Source organism: Drosophila santomea, chromosome 3R, assembly GCF_016746245.2.
Source record: "Drosophila santomea strain STO CAGO 1482 chromosome 3R, Prin_Dsan_1.1, whole genome shotgun sequence".
Lineage (NCBI taxonomy): Eukaryota > Metazoa > Arthropoda > Insecta > Diptera > Drosophilidae > Drosophila > Drosophila santomea.
In genome coordinates, this window is record NC_053019.2 from 7,711,235 (window position 1) to 7,723,107 (window position 11,873).

Here is an 11,873-nt window from a genome sequence, read left to right on the forward strand (position 1 = left end):
CTTCAAGAATGAAACCGCAAAAACTATACAAATATAAAAAAAAAGTATGTAAACATGTATGAATATGGCATAAAAAAATAAAAACTATTTTAAAGTGCAAACCTTTATCTTTATCTGACGATCAGTGATCGACTATAATATTGCAATCTTATTAGTAGTGTTTTTAGATGGATGACGTACACGTGCCCGGATAGCTCAGTCGGTAGAGCATTGGACTTTTAATCCAAGGGTCCAGGGTTCAAGTCCCTGTTCGGGCGGCAATCTTTTTTTCGTTTTTTGAAAGTTGCCGATTCGAATGGCCCTGTTTGTTGCCTTTTTTGGATTATAAATTTGTAGTTTCACAATTAAATTTTATTTAAAATTATACAAACTATTTAAAAGACAATAAATACTCAATTTATTTGCTTTGAAAAAAAAAACATACGTGTCAACGTGCCCAAAAGGGACCCTAAGAGCAAGCAAGAAATGAAAATAATTTTTTTTGCGGCTCCAAAAAAGATTGTGGTCCAACCATATTGGTTGGGCTGATAACGGCAGTCCACTCCGGTACGCTATCCCACTACTGCCTACCACGGGAACTCTTGGCTGCTGGTTTTCACCCCTGGCCCGGTTCATCCCTCCTTAGCCAACCTGAATGCCACGGACTCCTCCATGGCACCCATATTGATGGCAAGCTTAGTGCGGACGTTCCGTCAACATGAGCTGGTCCGCTACGCAGTAAATCCCAGCCTCAGGCCATCCCACAATCGGACCTCACAGAAGCGTGATTACAGAAGCTGCCAACCTTCCAGTCGAAAAACGTCCGTCTAAAACTCTGTCACTAGCCTCCGGTTTCCATTCGATTTCGATGAACTGCTTTATCGGTGCACCACTTAATCGACGCAAAGCAGGCGATGAGACCGCGTTGCCAACTGCGACTGATAAAAGCAGTTGCCCCAAAGCCAAATACCTACTGGACAAAATTCTTCTTTCTCTTTTTGGGACTGGCTGATATTAATTTAGAAATTACTTTCTCATTCATGATTTAAAAAAAATATATAAATATTTATAAAAAGTAAATCGCCCGAACAGGGACTTGAACCCTGGACCCTTGGATTAAAAGTCCAATGCTCTACCGACTGAGCTATCCGGGCATTGCACAAGGCGCCGGCAAACTTCCCTGGTATCTATAGGAAAGTACAAGCTAACAATTTAAATAGGGTCCTTCTCCGAATGTATTAAAGCTCATTACAAAAAAAACCCAGCGTATGCAAAATTTGGCACACAATCATTTTCGTTCCAACTGACTCCAACAACAACTCAGTAACCTTAAGAGGAACTCTCGAATTTCACAAGTCTATATACATATGTGGCCTGCCGTTTTGCCATGAATAACCAAATAAAAAAGAACGTTATAGACGATTTCATCGAGGGCAGTTCGAAAACTATGGTCGAGTTCCCCGACTAACTGATAACCGTTATTCAGCTATCGGAAGTGCGAAGTGGGAGTCAGGGTGGGCGTGGCAAAAAGTTTTTTGGTAAATCGATAGAAATAACATGATAAATAAAAAAATGAAAAAATATCAAAACCTTTTTCAAAAGTGTAGGAGTGGCAGTTTTGGACGGTTTGTAGGCGTTAGAGCGGGCGTGGCAAAACGTTTTGCCGCAGATCGATAGAAATTTACAATACTAATAAAAAATGAAAAAATATACAAGCCATTTTCAAAAATGTGGGCGTGGCTGTTTTGTGCGGTTTGGTGGCGGTAGAGTGGGCGTGGCAATATAGGTCAACATGTACTTCTCTAGTTCCTGAGATCTTGACGTTCGGCTATTGATCCTGATCAAAAATATATATACCTTATATGGTCGGAAACGCTTCCTTCTGCCTGTTACATACTTTTCAACGAATCTAGTATACCCTTTACTCTACGAGTAACGGGTATAACAAGAACGCTATGGTCGAGTTCCCCGACTATCTGATACCCGTTACTCAGCTATTGGAAATGCGAAGGAGAGACTTCAACACTGACAGTTCTTGGCGGTTTCTGGGTCTAGAACGGGCGTGGCAACATGGGTCAACATGTAGTTTTGTAGTTCGTGAGATCTCGACGTTCAAACGGACAGACAGAAGTTTATACAAGATAAAGAATGTAACGTTTCCGACCCTACATATACTTTGATCACGATCAATATTAGATCTGATCTGGGCATGTACATATGTATGTACATCTGCTGGTAAGAAAGTCCAGATCAAGAGAACAACAAAATATAGAAATTGGATTATGCTTCATAAAAATGCTTTGATTTTTTTATACCCGTTACCCGAAGAGATTCGTTTAAAATTATTTAACATGCAGAAGAAAGCGACCATATAAGGTATATATATTCTTGATCAGGATCAATAGCCGAAGGTCAAGATCTCAGGAACTAGAGAAGTATATGTTCACCAAACCGCACAAAACAGCCACGCCCACATTTTTGAAAATGGCTTGTATATTTTTTCATTTTTTATTAGTATTGTAAATTTCTATCGATCTGCGGCAAAACGTTTTGCCACGCCCGCTCTAACGCCTACAAACCGTCCAAAACTGCCACTCCTACACTTTTGAAAAAGGTTTTGATATTTTTTCATTTTTTTATTTATCATGTTATTTCTATCGATTTACCAAAAAACTTTTTGCCACGCCCACCCTGACTCCCACTTCGCACTTCCAATAGCTGAATAACGGTTATCAGTTAGTCGGGGAACTCGACCATAGTTTTCGAACTGCCCTCGATGAAATCGTCTATAACGTTCTTTTTTATTTGGTTATTCATGGCAAAACGGCAGGCCACATATGTATATAGACTTGTGAAATTCGAGAGTTCCTCTTAAGGTTACTGAGTTGTTGTTGGAGTCAGTTGGAACGAAAATGATTGTGTGCCAAATTTTGCATACGCTGGGTTTTTTTTGTAATGAGCTTTAATACATTCGGAGAAGGACCCTATTTAAATTGTTAGCTTGTACTTTCCTATAGATACCAGGGAAGTTTGCCGGCGCCTTGTGCAATGCCCGGATAGCTCAGTCGGTAGAGCATTGGACTTTTAATCCAAGGGTCCAGGGTTCAAGTCCCTGTTCGGGCGATTTACTTTTTATAAATATTTATATATTTTTTTTAAATCATGAATGAGAAAGTAATTTCTAAATTAATATCAGCCAGTCCCAAAAAGAGAAAGAAGAATTTTGTCCAGTAGGTATTTGGCTTTGGGGCAACTGCTTTTATCAGTCGCAGTTGGCAACGCGGTCTCATCGCCTGCTTTGCGTCGATTAAGTGGTGCACCGATAAAGCAGTTCATCGAAATCGAATGGAAACCGGAGGCTAGTGACAGAGTTTTAGACGGACGTTTTTCGACTGGAAGGTTGGCAGCTTCTGTAATCACGCTTCTGTGAGGTCCGATTGTGGGATGGCCTGAGGCTGGGATTTACTGCGTAGCGGACCAGCTCATGTTGACGGAACGTCCGCACTAAGCTTGCCATCAATATGGGTGCCATGGAGGAGTCCGTGGCATTCAGGTTGGCTAAGGAGGGATGAACCGGGCCAGGGGTGAAAACCAGCAGCCAAGAGTTCCCGTGGTAGGCAGTAGTGGGATAGCGTACCGGAGTGGACTGCCGTTATCAGCCCAACCAATATGGTTGGACCACAATCTTTTTTGGAGCCGCAAAAAAAATTATTTTCATTTCTTGCTTGCTCTTAGGGTCCCTTTTGGGCACGTTGACACGTATGTTTTTTTTTTCAAAGCAAATAAATTGAGTATTTATTGTCTTTTAAATAGTTTGTATAATTTTAAATAAAATTTAATTGTGAAACTACAAATTTATAATCCAAAAAAGGCAACAAACAGGGCCATTCGAATCGGCAACTTTCAAAAAACGAAAAAAAGATTGCCGCCCGAACAGGGACTTGAACCCTGGACCCTTGGATTAAAAGTCCAATGCTCTACCGACTGAGCTATCCGGGCATTCAAACGTTAGTCGTCAGAATACGTTTATGAAAGAAACCTAATGTATTGTCCCTGCAATCTGAATAAAAATAAATATTTATAATACATTTTTATATTTTTAACACATTTAATTGTATTGTCCGGTTTTACTTAATTGTATATATATGCATATATTGATATGTATTACATATTTTGTTTTGTAAATTTAATTCAATAATTATTACGCATGCTTTTAAATACGTCTTGGAGGTATGTGGACTTTTGTATATCGCTCCTCAAATGACAATGCCTATATAAATTAACGTCAAAGAAAATTTGTTGTGCAGTTTCTTAGCTATGAGCGCAAACAGTATATTAATATAGAACATTTTTTTGTCGGTACTTATAATGAAAATACAATACATACTTGCATGAGATATTCGCCCTGAGACTTTACACCCTTCACATATGTACATACATACTAGCAAAGAAACTGCATATTAATACCAAAAGGTGTTAAGAAAATATAATATCAACTTTGGTTAAGTACAATAAGATTTACAAATATAGAACATAATTCTTATAGGTTAAAGATATCACAAAAAGTTTAAACATACGTAAAATGAAAGCATTGTGGTGAAAGCTTTGTGGACTGCTTTAAGCTGGCTTGTACTGCTTTGCACTTATTCATGTGCTTTTTAAACTTTTGGCATAAATGGAACATTTTCAAATAATTTAGGATACTTTCGGGTAGCTCAGTTGGTAGAGCTTTAGACTATTAAACAATAAGTACTTTGTTCAAGTCTCTGCTTAGGCGGTTCATTTTTTGTATAAATATTTCTTGCAACGGCAAAAAATAAGATTTAAATTAAACTCTTATATCTTCTTGTCAACAGTTTCCGTAAAAGTTCTGTCCCAGCAAGTCATGCATTGCATAAAATGAAACTCGTAACTCGTAGAGAAATCGTACAGTAGTCATAGCAACATCTAATTGAACCTCCAGGAAATTAGCACCTTTTATTTGTGTTTCCATTTACTGTCGACATCGTGGATATACCCAAATTGTGCGACGAACAACGTTGCGCTGCATTCTGTATCTACGGACACGGCCATATCTTTTACTCCAGAGATATGTGTCAGAGAGTTTTCTATAAAGATTGTGAGAGGCGATGTTTGCTTAACTCCGGCGGCCAAACGGACAGCCAGGGTTTTTATTATTGGATCTCTTTAAGGTACAGAGAAAAAGCTCGTTTACTTTCCCGATGTTTATATATGTAACTTATATGCTTACATATATGGTATATGACACAATTTGCAGTTATAACATATTTAGATAGACTATCTATGAAATAAGATGTTTTACGTTTGTCACCTTATAAAGCAAGGCGCACTTGTGTAGCAAGAATATATTAATTTTTTCTCCGTGCGATTGGATACGCTCTAGAATTTTTAACACACTTTCCTGCCCCGTCGAAGACAACAACGATGGGTACATATAGTATTTACCGATACCAAATCGTGGCAGCTCCGGTCGATTTAGCAACGGACTTGGATGCTGGTTGTTTGTTGCCGCCTGCCAAGTGAACTAGAAAACGAATGCGTTTAATTAGCATTCATTACGACGAATCATCAAATTGCCCCACCGCTCACGATGCAACAATAAAAGCAGGGACGAAAGGCCCGAGAGGAGAAAACGTTTGGTGTACATGCTAATCTACAAAATAAACGCAAATATTTAGATGATAAACCAAAGTCAAGAGACGTTTTGAAAACTGTTCCATGACGTTGGGAGATGTGCCAGGGAGAAATTTCATCAAGGCTGCGACCATTAGCAACCATTTACCATTTACCTGTTGTTAGGCCGGAATTGCGGCCCGTTTCAGGTAGCCATCGCCTAAAAAGAAAATCTAAGGGAAATATGGGTCATAAATTAAAAATGGCAAACAAGAATGGGACAATGGGTTTTTCTAGCTAAAATCGAAGAACAGCATCGCTCCTCTTTATATATTTTTTCTCGGTCGTTTATGACAGATTTCAAAAACACAAATGGCGAAAGTAAAAAATTCTTCCGTATTTTTTGGGTTGCATCTGCCAAATGCTGATACGAAGACTTTTCAGAGTACCAAATGCGTTATGAGCAGCATTTCAAGCTGTAAAGCTAAAAATAATATAGTTTTCATGGTAAATGAATTGAGTTAATACTGGTATAATAAAAACGCTATCATCAATAACTTGTAAATAAGAGAGCAAATCATTAAATTATTTATGCAAATTTTAGATATCTGACTTAAAATGATTTTGTATTTTCATTATTCATTAACCTGATTCTTTACAAGCCAAGGAGAACCAAGCGGAAATCAAGGGCCTCCTCATTTTTAAAACAAGCTAATTGAAATGTGGCTTATATTGGCATTCATAACGAAGTTGGCAAATGACTGTAGTCCCCTTCGATGGCTAACCGTAATTATCAGTGCAACGAATTTGAATTTAACGAGCGCATGAACACCCGACTCCGCCCTCAACTCTAATCTTATTCACGGTGAATGGGGTCTTGCAGGACCTCTCCAGGACCTTAAGCGAGGATTTTTCTCCGCGAAAGCGACGGTGTGATTAATGAGGCTTTAAATATCCCACTTTGATTTCATTCTAAAAACACGCGGAGCGTTCTGCTCGCCGCTTCTCCAACGAAGAAGTTTCATTGACTCTCAGCTCGTTGGAGAGTTCGAAAGGGGGGAGCAGGGGAGTTCTGCAGGGATACAGATATGTGTATGTACATATGTAAGGAAAGCTACGCTGGCCCCGTAAATCGACGAGTAAACTGAGGACCTCCTCCGCACACACACGAACATCTTTCGGGCAACTGAGAACGAGAACTCTGGAAATAGAGTCCACAATTGTCTACAAACAAACTCTCCGAAGTACAAGCCCACAGATTTGTGCCCTGGAAAACTTAGAACAGGCGATGCGACACTTACCGAAACAGAAAAAGAAACTAGAAACTGGTGTACGTTAAATATGGCTGCTGTGATGGGATTGAAAAATTATTATATTTACATTTTTCAACAATCATTATGATAGTAAAGCACGGCTTTAGCTAGGACAGAAAGTTTATCATAGCCTCCTAGAATGATATTTAGTATATGCAATTAATTCAAACAATTATTTATTTTATTTAATAAATTATTAATTATTCTATTTAATTTCACGTAGTGTGGAATGGAATTTAAACTCATTGAGATCAGCTTATAATTAAGGTCTAAACTTAAATATTTAACAGCTTACATTATGCTTGCGTCAGCAATTTAAAAATTGCTATTTAAAAAAATATTTTGCTTTTCAAAGTATTGGTAAATATACACATTTGTTAAAATGAAAAGATAATTTCGAATGAAAAAATATATGTATTTATTAAAATTTAGAAACCGACAATAATGTAAGTATGCAATAAGTAAAGATGTTTTTTTATATTACTAGCCTCAGCTACTAAATGGATGAACTTAAATAGTGTGGTTAAAATTACCAAACTTTAATAAATAATAAAGAGATAATATCAACTTTTTTGTAGAAGAAAACAAATTAAATGTCATTATTGTACATTTTTCTTCAAGTGTGGTGCACGGCTCTCTTCTACAGCCTGGTTCTCTCCGTGGGCTCTACAACGTCAGCGTTCCTGCCCCGATTCTCTCCCTGGAGTTACGTACTTGGGCCACACACAACCCAGATCCAGACCCAGATCCAGATCCCGACAAAGGGCGGGGAGGTGGAAGCGGGAGAGCGGCAGAGCGGGCATGGGCATGGGCATTATGGCTGTTATCAACGTGGGCAAAAACACCGCTTACCGCTCGTCGTCCGTCGTCCGTCGGACGTCGACTGCGCTGAAATGGTGAGCTGAGCTCACTTCAGTTTCAGTTTGAAATTTGACGCCGAGCGCGGCGGAACGTAGAGCGTTCTGCTCCCAGACCAAAAAAGAAAATGCGGCCATCGCCCGCCGCTGCTTCTGCTGGCGTCGCAGCAGCAGCAGTGCGGCCATTATCCTGCAGGAGGCTGCGACCTGATCCCTAGGCCATCCGCTTAATATCGCTGCGAAATGAACGAAAAAAGGACGCAAAAAAGGGGCAATCACGTCGAGAAAGACCTCAAAAGTCGGTGCAAAAGTGAAAATACAGACGAAATACCGTCCTTTCAATAAATTAATAACTCATCTAGATTAGAATAACTCGTAGTAAAAGGGATTTAATTCTGAACTACAAAGCACATTCCCACCAGGTACGTCCCAAAACTTAATATTTAAACAACTATAAATTTTCAACAAAAAAATAGCTGAGCGAAAGTCACCGTGTCACTACGCATGTGCACTGTGAAAGGGGCTGAGTGGGCGGCTTGGGGAGGTGGGTGGCTATAGTCAATTGCCATTTCCAAAGCCTGCGCCTGTCCTCGTTCTGACTCGTCGTCGCCTCTGCATTAGTGTGTCTGTGTGCGCCTCGGTCGAGAGTGTGGTGGTGTCGCAAGCGCCGGGAAATGTGCTCCTTTCATCCACTTTTCAGTTGCGGAGAGCAGCCACCGAAAAGCGACCTAACCTCTCACCCCGGCAGTCCCAAAAGTCGGGCGCAAAAATAAAAAAAAACACGAAACTGAATTTCAACCTCGTTGTCGCGCTATCAGCAGCAACAACAACCCCCTGGCAGGCGGCCCAACCCCCTTTTCCATTCTCCCATTCTCCCATTTCCCAACATACCAACTTCCCATTTTCCCGCTTACCAATTTCAATCTCCCCGCTCCTGGTGCAAAACACTTGTCCCGCCATTTAGTGCATGGGTTAAGTAGTATACCGAAATATTACTGGCTGTGCCCAAGAAGCGGCGACAGCTGCTGCAGCCCACCCACCCACCGCGTGCCAGCAGAGGAATCAGACGATGATTATCGGGTCCAGATACGCCGAGTGGCAAAGTGTTAAGCCGCGGAATGGGACCGAGATGCGGATGAGGCTGATATAGATGGCGAAGATGGCGATGGTGATCCACTCCCAAGATTGCTGCGGCGGCTGCATTTAATGCGAGTGCGTGCATAGCGTGCTGCAATACATTAACTGCACCGCGAGAAAATGCATTCAAAGTGGCTGTTGCAAAAGTTCAAACTTTTCATCGATAACGTTTCACAACACATGAAGCCTAGCTTAAAAGTTTCACTGAATATGATAAGTAGGCAACGTGCTTCAGCTCTTTAAAACAAATATAGCTCTAAAGTCAAAATATTTGTAGCTAACTGAATCACAGCTGCCATGCTAACCATTTGGGTTGTTTAAAAACTATAAACCCCAAGATAAAGCTCAGTGCATTCACTTCTCCCTGGGTATAATGCAGATGACGAAACATTTGTTTTCTATGTGGATGCATATACCACTTCACATAGAGCTGCTGTGCAAATGCTGAATGGGGCTGCGCGCAAGGTGCGTGGCATTCGATTTCTGGTCAGGATGCGCAGCAATATGGCACTGCTTTCGCTTTGGGGAACCCCCTCAAAGGGCATTTTTTTCGGGGGAGAAAGCGGCTGCAACAAACCCAAATGGTATTATAGACCGTTTTTCTTAGCTCATTTAGTATGCAAATGGTTTGAACTAAAAACCGGCTGCTGGCTAATAGGCAAATGAGCAGGTGACGGCTAACCAAACTCGCTAGGTCACAGGCTTTATAGGAAAGGCAAAACAAATAAGTGTTTATGGCTATTTTATGCATTCGCTGACGCTGACTTCTGAAACCATGGACGGCGAGCCATTGGTTTTTTGACAAACTCGGTTACTTGTTCGTTTCAAAGTTGGGCTGATATCTTTATGAAGACGCTCTGCCAACAAGTTCGTTTGCTTTCTGTTTGGGCTTTGACCTGAATCTGAATCATAAGTTTACCCGGCCTGTTGTATAATTATTTGGAATGTCCACATGGCCCACAAAATACATGCAATGTTGTCTCAAATTCCTCTGGGCAATTAAGTCTTTTACAATGAGCTAAGCTGGGAAATGTTTGCTGAGAGGGAGTGCCCGAGATTAGATATGAAAATGTCGAAAAGTTTGCATAGGAAATGTGCTCATAAATTTGAAAGAGCTATGGAAAGTGTCAAGCGTTTTCGGATTCATATTTAAGCGAGAGGTCTCTTCTACAGTTCTGGGTCATTGGGTCAACAAATAAATGAGGCCATGTTGCATAAGTTATAAGTGTAAGTAGGCAAACTACTGCATAAGGAAGAAAATGTAACACAAAATAAGTAGTGGTATCAAAATTCCAACTTGACTGTTGATTATTTACTAGTTTAATAAGCTGTAACATCACTAAACTAGTCAACCATTTTGGAAACCCCCCAAAACCCCCTGAGAAAAAACATTCACCCCAAAGTTGACCTTGCCACATGATGCTATTTATTTATGAGCATATTCCCCTATCGAATTTCTGATATTAACATACCCCATACCCCTAGTATCCCAATCAACCCCCTATGACCACTTAGAACCAAACGGAACTTCTGGGCTGGGAACTTCTTCCACCTAAATTGGGGTAACTGCAGTCTGACATATTTATTGGAATTTCATGCAAATTTCCAAACAAGAGAATCCAGCTGGCCTGAAAACTTGCACTCTATGAACTGCACAGTGAATAAAACTGCTTTATGCTATTAAGTACAAGCAACGATCTCGCGAGAGATGTTTGATTCCTTAAAAAAAAATAATAATAATAAGAGATTTAAAGCCCACTGTTCAACATTTCTGTTGCCCGCGCATTTTCATTAAGCCAGCAAAAGGATAATTTCAGACACTAAGAATAAATAAAATGAAGAAAGAGAAGGAAACAACCAGAGAGCGAGAAAGAAGGGGAAGGCGCGTATTTTTGTAAACAACAAACGGACACCGACAAAATCGGGATAGAATAAAACGGACACGCAGACCGGTATGAGAGCCCCATACGATGCATATGGGGTAGAGATGCCGATACCTATAGAGATTCGGATACAGATGTACAGATACAAAATGACGCAAGCCTGGGCAGGTTCAAAATAAATGCAAAAAAATCGCGGACCGCGAACCGCGAACCGTTTTCGGAATTTCTTTCTTAGTTCTCTTTTAGCATTTCTACCTGCCTCTCGATTTTCGCGGCGAATGGCAGGAGGGTAAAGTAGCAGTAATAATATTATTCAGTAAACTGAAACAACCTTGGCCTCCGAAGCTCCGCGCTCGATGCAAACAACTTAACATGGCAGAATGCACAGTGGGCCAACGCTGACTGAATAGTGACGTGCGCAAGCACATTGAACAGTGACACTTGGCACCGAACTGACCAAGGTAAATGATCTACCTTTCCCTTCACCTCACCCCGCCCCAGACGGCGACTTTGATTTATGTGCGAAGTTGTCTTTATGTGCTGAAAGCCACATTGCAAAAATGTAGCCAGTCATTGCCCCTTTGTGCCGCCGTAACTGTTGCTGGAGGGTCGATGGTTTATGGGTCTGGTCGGGGAATAGGTTAGCAGATGGCGAGGGGACACACTGAGAAAGTGACCTAGGTCCTGGGTCGTAAATATGTAGTGATTCTAAATGAAATTTAAGAAAATTAAAAAGGTTTAAAGAGTTTCCTTAAAAAGAAGTACTCACTTATTCAGTGATCGACAAGTAAAAACAAAACCTTGGCTTACTAGCTACTAGTTTCTTTCGGTGCACATTCTCTACTCGCCTTTTCTGCACTTTTCGCGGTACTTCCGGAGGGGATTGCTCTGGGAATGCCCAGTGTTATTGCATCTTACAGCAGAATACATCCGCCTGAGGAGCCGCAGACTGCCATACAAAGAGAACAAATAGATTGAGTTATTCATGTGGCTTAGAGAACTGAGTTATTAGGTTAGCCAAAAGTAATTAATCGACTTCCAAAGCATGCGGTGTGATTAAAAATCGTTAC

At 40.6% G+C, this 11,873-nt stretch overlaps 4 non-coding genes across 4 annotated transcripts; 2 read left to right on the forward strand and 2 right to left on the reverse strand.

Moving 5' to 3' along the window:
- The first annotated feature begins 184 nt into the window (after positions 1-184).
- Trnak-uuu lies at positions 185-257 on the forward strand. The gene has a single exon. It is a non-coding gene; the product is annotated as a tRNA-Lys (tRNA).
- Positions 258-1,060: 803 nt separating this feature from the next.
- Trnak-uuu lies at positions 1,061-1,133 on the reverse strand. Its single transcript has one exon. It is a non-coding gene; the product is annotated as a tRNA-Lys (tRNA).
- Positions 1,134-3,029: 1,896 nt separating this feature from the next.
- Trnak-uuu lies at positions 3,030-3,102 on the forward strand. The gene has a single exon. It is a non-coding gene; the product is annotated as a tRNA-Lys (tRNA).
- Positions 3,103-3,905: 803 nt separating this feature from the next.
- Trnak-uuu lies at positions 3,906-3,978 on the reverse strand. The gene has a single exon. It is a non-coding gene; the product is annotated as a tRNA-Lys (tRNA).
- Between the last annotated feature and the right edge of the window lie 7,895 nt (positions 3,979-11,873).